The sequence below is a fragment of the Salvelinus alpinus genome, chromosome 30, assembly GCF_045679555.1.
Source record: "Salvelinus alpinus chromosome 30, SLU_Salpinus.1, whole genome shotgun sequence".
In the NCBI taxonomy this organism is placed as follows: Eukaryota; Metazoa; Chordata; class Actinopteri; order Salmoniformes; family Salmonidae; genus Salvelinus; species Salvelinus alpinus.
In genome coordinates, this window is record NC_092115.1 from 17,853,430 (window position 1) to 17,866,262 (window position 12,833).

The 12,833-nt window shown below is 46.0% G+C and overlaps 1 pseudogene; it reads left to right on the plus strand.

The window, feature by feature from the left end:
* The window catches only part of LOC139559580 (dihydropyrimidine dehydrogenase [NADP(+)]-like), a 151,650-nt pseudogene extending 139,791 nt beyond the window's left edge, over positions 1 to 11,859 (plus strand).
* Positions 11,860 to 12,833: the final 974 nt, after the last annotated feature.

Sequence of the window (12,833 nt, forward strand, 5' to 3'; positions counted from 1 at the left end):
TGTGTGTGTGTGTGTGTGATCACACATTTTTTCTTTTGGCCAGGAGTTGATGTCCAACTGACATAAAACATAGGCAGCCCCGCTCGGTTATAAAAGGAAAGAAGAAGTATATTCTTGAGAGGTGTTGTATTTTTCTGGCCTGTTTCTTTTTTCAATACCTAAGTAGGCTGCTAGGAGAGGAATTAATACATTGTATGAGTGTAAAAAATGCATAGGCTACATTTTTTGTTGTAGGACATCGATAGTGTTTCCACATGACATTATGCGCCTAATCATATCAGTTATTTCCCTTGGGTTTCAACTACACTACTGTTCAAAAGTTTGGGGTCACTGAGAAATGTCCTTGTTTTTGAAAGAAAATTTAAATTTAAATTCCATTAAAATAACGTCAAATTGATCAGGAATACAGCGTAGACTTTGTTAATGTTGTAAATGACTATTGTAGCTGGAAACTGAAGATTTTTTATGGGATATCTACAAAGGCGTACAGAGGCCCATTATCAGCAACCATCACTCCTGTGTTCCAATGGCACGTTGTGTTAGCTAATCTGTAACGGTAGCCTTCCTTCTCTTCAAGAGAAGAGGAGGTGTAGCAGGGATCGGACCAAGACGCAGCGTAGTTGGTGCTCAACATATTTAATAATGATAAACAGTGAACACTTAACAATTACAAAAATAACAAAATGTGGCAAACCGATACAGTCCTAGCTGGTGCAGAGAAAACACAGAGACAGGAAACAACCACCCACAAACCCCAACACAAAACAAGCCACCTATATATGATTCCCAATCAGAGACAACACAAAACATCTGCCTCTGATTGAGAACCATATTAGGCCAAACATAGAAACAGACAAACTAGACACACAACATAGAATGCCCACCCAGCTCACGTCCTGACCAACACTAAAACAAGCACAACACACAAGAACTATGGTCAGAACGTGACAGTACCCCCCTCCTGAGGTGCGGACTCCGAACGCACCCCCTTAAAACTCTAGGGGAGGGTCTGGGTGGGCATCTGTCCGCGGTAGCGGCTCCGGCGCTGGACGAGGACACCACTCCACCACTGTCTTAGTCCCCCTCCTTAGCGTCCTTTGAGTGGCGACCCTCGCCGCCGACCTTGGCCTAGGAACCTTCACCAATGTCCCCACTATACTGAGGAAACTCCTCTGGACTGAGGGACAGCTCATGATAGAGAGGTAGCTTATAAACTGGAGGTAGCTCAGGACTGAGAGGTAACTCAGGACTGAGAAGTAGCTCCGGACGAATGGCAGCTCCGGACTGAGTGGCAGCTCCGGACTGAGTGGCAGCTCCAGACTGAGTGACAGCTCCGGACTGAGTGGCAGCTCCGTACTGAGTGGCAGCTCATGACTGGAGGGCGGCTCATGACTGGAGGGCGGCTCATGACTGGATGGCGGCTCATGACTGGATGGCGGCTCTGGCAGCTCCTGACTGGCTGGCGGCTCTGGCAGCTCCTGACTGGCTGGCGGCTCTGGCGGCTCCTGACTGGCTGGCCGCTCTGGCGGCTCCTGACTGACGGACGGCTCTAGCGGCTCCTGACTGACGGACGGCTCTAATGGCTCGGGACAGACGGGCGGCTCTGACGGCTCGGGACAGACGGGCGGCTCAGATGGCGCTGGGCAGACGGATGGCTCAGATGGCGCTGGGCAGACGGATGGCTCAGATGGCGCTGGGCAGACGGATGGCTCAGATGGCGCTGGGCAGGCAGGCAGCTCAGACGGCGCTGGGCAGGCAGGCAGCTCAGACGGCGCTGGGCAGGCAGGCAGCTCAGACCTGCTGAGGCGCACAGTAGGCCTGGTGAGTGTTGCCGGAACTGGTGGTACCGGTTTGTAGACACGCACCTCAAGGCTAGAGCGGGGAGCAGGAACAGGGCACACTGGACTCTCGAGGCGCACTATACACCTGGTGCGTGGTACCGGCACTGGTGGTACCGGGCTGAGGGCACGCACCTCAGGGCGAGTGCGGGGAGAAGGAACAGTGCGTACAGGGCTCTGGATACACACAGTAAGATTGGTGCGTGGTGCCGGAACTGGTGGTACCGGGCTGGAGACACGCACCTCAGGGAGAGTGCGTGGAGGAGGAACAGATTTCTGGAGACGCACAGGAAGCCTGGTGCGTGGTGTAGGCACTGGTGTTACTGGGCTGGGGCGAGGAGGTGGCGCCGGATATACCGGACCGTGAAGGCGTACAGGAGCTCTTAAGCACCGAGCCTGCCCAGCCTTACCTTGTTTAATGCTCCCCGTAGCCAGGCCAGTGCGGCGAGGTGGAATAGCCCGCACTGGGCTGTGCTGGGGAACCGGGGACACCATGCGTAAAGCTGGTGCCATGTACACCGGCCCGAGGAGACATACTGGAGACCAGATATGTTGAGCCGGCTTCATGGCACCTGGCTCGATGCCCACTCTAGCCCGGCCGATACGTGGAGCTGGAATGTACCGCACCGGGCTAAGCACACGTACAGGAGACACCGTGCGCTTTTCCGCACAACAAAAGGAGACTTTAGGAGACTTTACGTGTTCTGTCGGAAACTTTAGGAGACTTTACGTGTTCTGTCGGAGACTTTAGGAGACTTTGCATGTTCTGTAGGAGACTTTCGGAGACTTTACGTGTTCTGTAGGAGACTTTAGGAGACTTTACGTGTTCTGTAGGAGACTTTAGGAGACTTTACGTGTTCTGTCGGAGACTTTAGGAGACTTTACGTGTTCTGTCGGAGACTTTAGGAGACTTTACGTGTTCTGTAGGAGACTTTAGGAGACTTTACGTGTTCTGTCGGAGACTTTAGGAGACTTTGAGTGTTCTGTCGGAGACTTTAGGAGACTTTACGTGTTCTGTAGGAGACTTTAGGAGACTGTACGTGTTCTGTCGGAGACTTTAGGAGACTTTACGTGTTCTGTCGGAGAATTTAGGAGACTTTACGTGTTCTGTCGGAGACTTTAGGAGACTTTACGTGTTCTGTAGGAGACTTTAGGAGACTTTACGTGTTCTGTAGGAGACTTTAGGAGACTTTACGTGTTCTGTAGGAGACTTTAGGAGACTTTACGTGTTCTGTAGGAGACTTTAGGAGACTTTACGTGTTCTGTCGGAGACTTTAGGAGACTTTAGGAGACTTTGCGTGTTCTGTAGGAGACTTTAGGAGACTTTAGAAGACTTTAGCCAGAAAGAGGTGGAGGGGAGGAAATGTAGGAGGATAAGAAAAATAGAAGCGCCTGAGAAAACAGAGGGTGGAGAGAAAGAGCCATGAATATGCATACGATTAACCATCCATGGAAAATATGCCAAAATATATGCTTTGATTCAATTCATCATCCCAATTTCTGAGGCTGGCATTAGTTAATGAGGATCATTTAGCATGGGTGGAGACAGAAGGTGCTGTCTTTATCTGTCAACCTATGATGTTAGCCCCTCTGGCCAGATGAATGTGGACAAGGCTGTACTGTGATCAATGAGCGAGAGCTTAGTGGGGGAACCAGGTTAAATGTAATGTGAAAAATGCCTCCATCTGTCTGCCTGATCACAGAGCACAGCCAACCCCATCCTGCAGGGACTCCTGACAGCCAGTTAGAGACTAGAAATAGAGGGAGCTGGATTGGACCACATTGGGGAGTGTGGTAAGGGGGGAACGGTGTGTGTGTGTGCGTGTGCGTGTATGACCACATGGGTGAGCAAGAAATAGCGATTGGATGATTGTCAATATGTATTCTTCATATATAACACTGTATCTATTTCTGTTCTGGAGAGATTGAGAAACAGAAAAACTCTGACATTTACACAACTATGAATCTGAATTTATCTGATCTTCTGTAAGAAATCAGGTCTGAGAATGCTGAGATCCCTCTCCATAGGTAATGCGATGTGTGTGGTGTCCGGCATTGGCAGGGCTCTGTCTGGGTTCCTAATCCCAGTGACTGGGAAGATTGACTCAGCCGAGACCGGCCTACAGTTCCTCCATGCTGGAGCTTCTGTTATACAGCTAAACAGAGACATAAACAAAAAAAAATACACAACCTGTTTGTGCTGTAGTTAACTTGTGTTATACTGTAATTAACTTGTAGGATGCTGTAGTTAACTTGTGTTATACTGTAGTTAGGTTGTGTGATATGACAGTGTGAGATGACAAATTATGACAATTGATAAAATGCACAAACTTCTGACTAAAAGTCTAGGTACCCAGCTGTGTGTCAGTACATGTATTTTCAGTATAGTCACACTGAGAACCTAAGAGTATGTCTGTTTCATGTGATTTGATATTTAACCACACACAGGGACAGGGACCTGAGGGCTAAGGATCTCTTGGAAACAGTTTAGAGTGGAACATTTCATGATAGCATCTGTGTCTTTTGTCTGATATTCAACACTGATCCATTTTTAATAGGAGCTTGCATTCTATATGATTATTAATGTATTAGCTATCATCAGTTACATCAGGAATTTTCCCCAGGAATTTTCTTCTCTCTCTCTCTCTCTCTCTCCCTCCCTCTCTCTCTCACACACTCTCTCTCTCTTTCCTTCCTTCCTTCTCTCTCTCAATCTCTCTCTCTTTCCTTCTCTCTCTCTCTCCTCCCTCTCTTTCTCACTTTCCTTCTCTTTTTTTCTCTTACCTTTTTTCTCTTTCCTTCTCTCTCTCTCTCTCTCTCCCTCCCTCATTCTCTCCCTCATTCTCTCTCTCTTCTCTCTCTCTCTCTGTCCCTCCATCCCTACCTCTCGAACCCTCCCTCCCTCCTCCCCTCTCCAAATCTCCCTTCCACCTTTCCCAACACCAAAACATTCTCTTCTTTCACTCAAAGCTTTGTCACCTAATAAGGAATTTACCCAACGCTTTGGGTGTGTATACCCCCGGCTGCTATGGCAACAGATTGACAGTAACAAGCTTCATGTAAATCCTAATATAATACACTGAACAAATTGCTAGAGCAAATAAACCTATTATCTCAGCAGGGGGTCCCAGCCTCAGAAATAAATGCAACATTGTCGTTATGCCACTAAATAATGTAGCATAAATAACTGAGTCTCGGTGACAGAAAATAAAATGCTTAGCCTATTAGGGAAAGATGACAGAAAATAAAATGCTTAGCCTATTAGGGAAAGTTGACAGAAAATAAAATGCTTAGCCTATTAGGGAAAGATGGCAGGTGTGGAAGGTACATGTTGGGACGATGTGTGAGTCACCAATGAGGATATCAAGGGCCTTTTCTCAATTGGATTTGCTCAACTCCTGTGTCCTCTCTCCTCCATCCTCTCTCGCCTCCTTTCGAAAAAGGTCAAAGGTAAGCTTTTTATTTTATTTCACCTTTATTTAATCAGGTAGGCCAGTTGAGAACAAGTTCTCATTTACAACTGCGACCTGGCCAAGATAAAGCAAAGCAGTGTGACAAAAACAACAACACAGAGTTACACATAAACAAACGTACAATCAATAATGCAATAAAACAATCTATGTACAGTGTGTGCAAATGTAGAAGAGTAGGGAGGTAAGGAAATAAATATGCTATAGAGGTGAACTATTTACAATTTAGCATTAACACTGGAGTGATAGATGTACAGATGATGATGTGCAAGTAGAGATACTGGGGTGCAAAAGAGCAAGATGGTAAGTAATATTATCGGGATGAGGTAGTTGGGTGTGCTATTTACAGATTCGCTGTGTACAGGTACAGTGATCAGTAAGCTGCTCTGACAGCTGATGCTTAAAGTTAGAGAGGGAGATATAAGTCTCCAGCTTCAGTGATTTTTGCAATTCGTTCCAGTCATTGGCAGCAAAGAACTGGAAGGAAAGGCGGCCAAAGGAAGTGTTGGCTTTGGGGATGACCAGTGAAATATACCTGCTGGAGCAAGTGCTACGGGTGGGTGTTGCTATGGTGACCAGTGAGCTGAGATAAGGTGGGGCTTTACCTAGCAAAGACTTATAGATGACCTGGAGCCAGTGGGTTTGGCAATGAATATGAAGCGAGGGCCAGCCAACGAGAGCATACAGGTCGCAGTGGTGGGTAGTATATGGGGTTTTGGTGACAAAATGGAAGGCACTGTGATAGATTGCATTCAATTTGCTGAGTAGAGTGTTGGAGGCTATTTTGTAAATGACATCGTCGAAGTCAAGGATCGGTAGGATAGTCAGGTTTACGAGGGTATGTTTGGCAGCATGAGTGAAGGATGCTTTGTTGCGAAATAGGAAGACGATTCTAGATTTAATTTTGGATTGGAGATGCTTAATGTGAGTGTGGAAGGGGAGTTCACAGTCTAACCAGAAACCTAGGTATTTGTAGTTGTCCACATATTCTAAGTCAGAACAGTCCAGAGTAGTGATGCTGGTCGGGCGGGAGGGTGCAGGCAGCAATCGATTGAAATGCATGCACTTATTATTATTTGACCATGCTGGTAATTTATAAACATTTGAACATCTTGGCCATGTTCTGTTATAATCTCCATCCGGCACAGCCAGAAGAGGACTGGCCACCCCTCATAGCCTGGTTCCTCTCTAGGTTTCTTCCTAGGTTTTGGCCTTTCTAGGGAGTTTTTCCTAGCCACCGTGCTTCTACACCTGCATTGCTTGCTGTTTGGGGTTTTAGGCTGGGTTTCTGTACAGCACTTTGAGATATCAGCTGATGTACGAAGGGCTATATAAATACATTTGATTTGATGCACTTATTTTTATTTGCATTTAAAAGCAGTTGGAGGCCATGGAAGGAGTGTTGTATGGCGTTGAAGCTCGTTTGGAGGTTTGTTAGCACAGTGTCCAAAGAAGGGCCAGATGTATACAGAATGGTGTCGTCTGCATAGAGGTAGATCAGAGAATCACCAACAGCAAGAGCGACATCAATGATAAATACAGAGAAAGAGTCGGCCTGAGAATTGAATCCTGTGGCACCCCCATAGAGACTGCCAGAGGTCCGGACAACAGGCCCTCCGATTTGACACACTGACCTCTATCTGAGAAGTAGTTGGTGAGGCTATTAAGGCTATTGAGTCTGCCGATAAGAATGCGGTGATTGACAGAGTCGAAAGCCTTGGCCAGGTCGATGAAGACAGCTGCACAGTACTGTTTTTTATCGATGGCGGTTATGATATCCTTTAGGACCTTGAGCGTGGCTGAGGTGCACCCATGACCAGCTCGGAAACCAGATTGCATAGTGGAGAAGGTACGGTGGGATTCGAAATGGTCGGTGATCTGTTTGTTAACTTGGCTTTCGAAGATTTTAGAAAGGCAGGGTAAGATAGATATAGGTCTGTCACAGTTTGGGTCTAGAGTGTCTTCCCCTTTGAAGAGAGGGATGACCATGGCAGCTTTCCAATCTTTGGGGATCTCAGACGATATGGAAGAGAGGTTGAACAGGCTAGTAATAGGGGTTGCAACAATTTCGGCGGATAACTTTAGAAAGAGAGGGTCCAGATCGTCTAGCCCAGCTGATTTGTAGGGATCCAGATTTTGCCACTCTTTCAGAACATCAGCTGTCTGGATTTGGGTGAAGGAGAAGCAGGGGGGGCTTGGGAAAGTTGCTGCAGGGGGTGCAGAGATGTTGGCTGGGGTAGGGGTAGCCAGGTGGAAAGCATGGCCAGCCGTAGAAAAATGCTTATTGAAACTATTGATTATCGTATATTTATCGGTGGTGACAGTGTTTCCTATCCTCAGTGCTGTGGGCAGCTGGGAGGAGGTGCTCTTATTCTCCATGGACTTTACAGTGTCCCAAAACCTTTCGGTATTAGTGCTACAGGATGCAAATTTCTGTACGAAAAAGCAAGCCTTAGCTTTCCTAACTGACTGAGTATATTGGTTCGTGACTTCCCTGAAAAGTTGCATATCGCGGGGGCTAATTCGATGCTAATGCAGTACGCCACGGGATGTTTTTGTGCTGGTCAAGGGCAATCAAGTCTGGGGTGAACCAAGGGCTATATCTATTCTTAGTTCTACATTTTTTGAATGGGGCATGCTTATTTAAGCTGGTGAAGAAATCACTTTTGAAGAGCAACCAGGCACCCTCTACTGACGGGATGAGGTCAATATCCTTCCAGGATACCCAGGCCAGGTCGATTAGAAAGGTCTGCTCGCTGAAGTGTTTTAGGGAGCATTTGACAGTGATGAGGGGTGGTCGTTTGACCGTTGGCAAGTTGGTCAGGATGATATCTAAGAGGGTGCCCATGGTTATGGATTTAGGGTTGTACCTGGTAGGTTCCTTGATAATTTGTGTGAGATTGAGGGCATCTAGCTTAGATTGTAGGACGGCCGGGGTGTTAAGCATATCCCAGTTTAGGTCACCTAACAGTATGAACTCTGAAGATACAGTGGGGAGAACAAGTATTTGATACACTGCCGATTTTGCAGGTTTTCCTACTTACAAAGCATATAGAGGTCTGTAATTTTTATCATAGGTACACTTCAACTGTGAGAGACGGAATCTAAAACAAAAATCCAGAACATCACATTGTATGATTTTTAAGTAATGAATTTGCATTTTATTGCATGACATAAGTATTTGATACATCAGAAAAGCAGAACTTAATATTTGGTACAGAAACCTTTGTTTGCAATTACAGAGATCATACGTTTCCTGTAGTTCTTGACCAGGTTTGCACACACTGCAGCAGGGATTTTGGCCCACTCCTCTATACAGACCTTCTCCAGATCCTTCAGGTTTTGGGGCTGTCGCTGGGCAATACGGACTTTCAGCTCCCTCCAAAGATTTTCTATTGGGTTCAGGTCTGGAGACTGGCTAGGCCACTCCAGGACCTTGAGATGCTTCTTACGGAGCCACTCCTTAGTTGCCCTGGCTGTGTGTTTCGGGTCGTTGTCATGCTGGAAGACCCAGCCACGACCCATCTTCAATGCTCTTACTGAGGGAAGGAGGTTGTTGGCCAAGATCTCGCGATACATGGCCCCATCCATCCTCCCCTCAATATGGTGCAGTCGTCCTGTCCCCTTTGCAGAAAAGCATCCCCAAAGAATGATGTTTCCACCTCCATGCTTCACGGTTGGGATGGTGTTCTTGGGGTTGTACTCATTCTTCTTCTTCCTCCAAACACGGCGAGTGGAGTTTAGACCAAAAAGCTCTATTTTTGTCTCATCAGACCACATGACCTTCTCCCATTCCTCCTCTGGATCATCCAGATGGTCATTGGCAAACTTCAGACGGGCCTGGACATGCGCTGGCTTGAGCAGGGGGACCTTGCGTGCGCTGCAGGATTTTAATCCATGACGGCGTAGTGTGTTACTAATGAATTTCTTTGAGACTGTGGTCCCAGCTCTCTTCAGGTCATTGACCAGGTCCTGCCGTGTAGTTCTGGGCTCATCCCTCACCTTCCTCATGATCATTGATGCCCCACGAGGTGAGATCTTGCATGGAGCCCCAGACCGAGGGTGATTGACCGTCATCTTGAACTTCTTCCATTTTCTAATAATTGCGCCAACAGTTGTTGCCTTCTCACCAAGCTGCTTGCCTATTGTCCTGTAGCCCATCCCAGCCTTGTGCAGGTCTACAATTTTATCCCTGATGTCCTTACACAGCTCTCTGGTCTTGGCCATTGTGGAGAGGTTGGAGTCTGTTTGATTGAGTGTGTGGACAGGTGTCTTTTATACAGGTAACGAGTTCAAACAGGTGCAGTTAATACAGGTAATGAGTGGAGAACAGGAGGGCTTCTTAAAGAAAAACTAACAGGTCTGTGAGAGCCGGAATTCTTACTGGTTGGTAGGTGATCAAATACTTATGTCATGCAATAAAATGCAAATTAATTACTTAAAAATCATACAATGGGATTTTCTGGATTTTTGTTTTAGATTCCGTCTCTCACAGTTGAAGTGTACCTATGATAAAAATTACAGACCTCTACATGCTTTGTAAGTAGGAAAACCTGCAAAATCGGCAGTGTATCAAATACTTGTTCTCCCCACTGTAGATGAGGGGCAATCAATTCATATATGGTTTTCAATGCACAGCTGGGGGCTGAAGACGGTCTATAACAAGCGGCAACGGTAAGAGACTTGTTTCTGGATAGGTGCATTTTTAAAAGTAGAAGCTCGAATTGTTTGGGCACAGACCTGGATAGTATGACAGAACTCTGCAGGCTATCTCTGCAGTAGATTGCAACTCCGCCCCCTTTGGCAGTTCTATCTTGTCGTTATAGTTAAGCCAGGATTCAGACACGGCTATGACATCCGGGTTAGCGGAGTGTGCTAAAGCAGTGAATAAAACAAACTTAGGGAGGAGGCTTCTAATGTTAACATGCATGAAACCAAGGCTTTTACAGTTACAGAAGTCAACAAATGAGAGCGTTTGGGGAATGGGAGTGATGCTGGGGACTGCAGGGCCTGCGTTAACTTCTACATCACCAGAGGAACAGAGGAGGAGTAGGATAAGGGTACGGCTAGCTTCTATGAAATTAGAATCTCTTTTCCATTCACACATCATCAGGCAAATTATGTTTACATGGGTGGATCCCAAAATAAATGTGCAAAGTAATAAAAACTAGTTAAGTTAGCTGTGCAGTGCATCTTAAAAGCTGATTCAAAGGGGGTGTGGCAGACTTCAAAGCTCTTCCGCAAAGGACTCAGGTAGGACACACATGACTATCGTCAATGAAAGGTGGCTATTGAGGAGGGGACACTCTTCCGTTCGACCTACTAACGAATTGGCATCTCCTCGACCACATCAGTTTTCGGGTCACGGAGGAGAGAGGAAGGAGGAGAGAGGGTGGAGGGCAGCCTTTTTCCCAAATGAGAAAGGCCCATTTGTCACGTCTACTCCCGCTCCTCCTCTCTGGTGCACGTTGTCGCCAGTTTACTCATTATTACGCACACCTGTCAGCATCGCTACGCGCACCTGTGCCTCATGAGACTCACCTGGACTTCATCGCCTTCCTGATTACCTCCCCTATATCTGTCACTCCCTTTGGTTCTTTCCTCAGGTGTTTTGGTTTCTGTTTATATGTTTCATGTCTGTACACTACTCGTGTTTCTTGTTTTGTTCCATGCTTGTTTATTTATTAAATTCACTCCCTGTACTTGTTTCCCGGTTATTAGTGTACACATTACACCATGTGTGTCACCTATGAGAGGGTTGGTTATGAGAGCAAGCAACAGTGTTTTTTCCCCTTCTCTCTGTGTGTTTGATGGCATAAGCATCTACCACTGCTGTATGTCATCACTAAATGGTTACTTACCATACAGAATACATTTCAATAAACCCCCTTCTGTAACTTCCCAGATGTATTTGAATATGTGGTTAACTACCTGTAGTAGGGTCAATTATTTTTCCCATACTTTGACTTTTTGGTGTCTTCATTTCCACAAGGCCAGAGGTGCTCCCCTCATGCATTAAAGTGTAAAAGGAAACAGTGTAGGGAGGGAAGTGGTTTTGACACATTAGGCCACCTGCAGCTCTGTGTGTCTTCTGCTACATCTTAGAAATATACAGTAGCCTGCTAGTGACAGACACATCGCTTAGGGCCCTATTCAGATAAGTTGACCTTAAATCCATGTTTTATTGATTTAAGTCCATGTTGTCTACTTGTCTGAATGTGTGTGTGGTTGGCATTGGCCATGTGTGGGCAACACGGCACTATAGCGTCTTCTAGCAATAGTTAGACACTAAAACCTGTGCCATGAAAAACATTTTATTGCCCACAGCTGTACGTCCATGAATACAACAACACAACTGTACGACACAACAACAGATCTGCAGTGCTGTGCAGAACCAGGATTTCACCCTGATAGAGGACTACTACCTGGGTCTGAATGCTCTGCTCTACCTGAAGAGCATCAAGAAGCTGACAGCCTTGGACAGACAGTTGTCACCCCCGCCACCCCACACCCCGCCACCCCCACATGGAGGAACTGGTGGACAAGGATAGGTTGGTTCTTCAGCTGAAACTGCAGAAACTATTTTACAGTGAATAGATAATACCAGGGGTGTTTCTATCAAACCAAATGCACTTCTAATTATTCCTATTGCTACATTTTATTCATTACAAATTGTATGCAGACAACAGCTATAGAAGTATTGATCAAATCAATTGCCAACAGAATTCCTCTAACCTTAGTTATAGTAAACCGTGAGATGCAGGGGGATGTGCTCTGTGGTGTTTCAAGTACACTCTTAGAAAAAAAGGTGCTATCTAGAACCAAAAAGGGTTTTTCAGACGTCCCCATAGGATAACCCTTTGAATAACCGTTTTTGGTTTCAGGTATTACCATCGTGGCTTCCATGTAGAACCCTTTCCACAGAGGGTTCTACATGGAACACAAAATAGTTCTACGTGAAACCAAAAATGGTTCTACCTGGAACCAAAAAGGGTTCTCCTATGGGGACAGCCAAGGAACCCTTTTTTCCAAGAGTGTTTTGGCTACTGACAGAGAGAGTTGTTTGTGATTGGACTGACCTACAGTGGGGAGAACAAGTATTTGATACACTGCCGATTTTGCAGGTTTTCCTACTTACAAAGCATGTAGAGGTCTGTCATTTTTATCATAGGTACACTTCAACTGTGAGAGACGGAATCTAAAACAAAAATCCAGAAAATCACATTGTATGATTTTTAAGTAATTAATTTGCATTTTATTGCATGACATAAGTATTTGATCACCTACCAACCAGTAAGAATTCCGGCTCTCACAGACCTGTTAGTTTTTCTTTAAGAAGCCCTCCTGTTCTCCACTCATTACCTGTATTAACTGCACCTGTTTGAACTCGTTACCTGTATAAAAGACACCTGTCCACACACTCAATCAAACAGACTCCAACCTCTCCACAATGGCCAAGACCAGAGAGCTGTGTAAGGACATCAGGGATAAATTGTAGACCTGTACAAGGCTGGGATGGGCTACA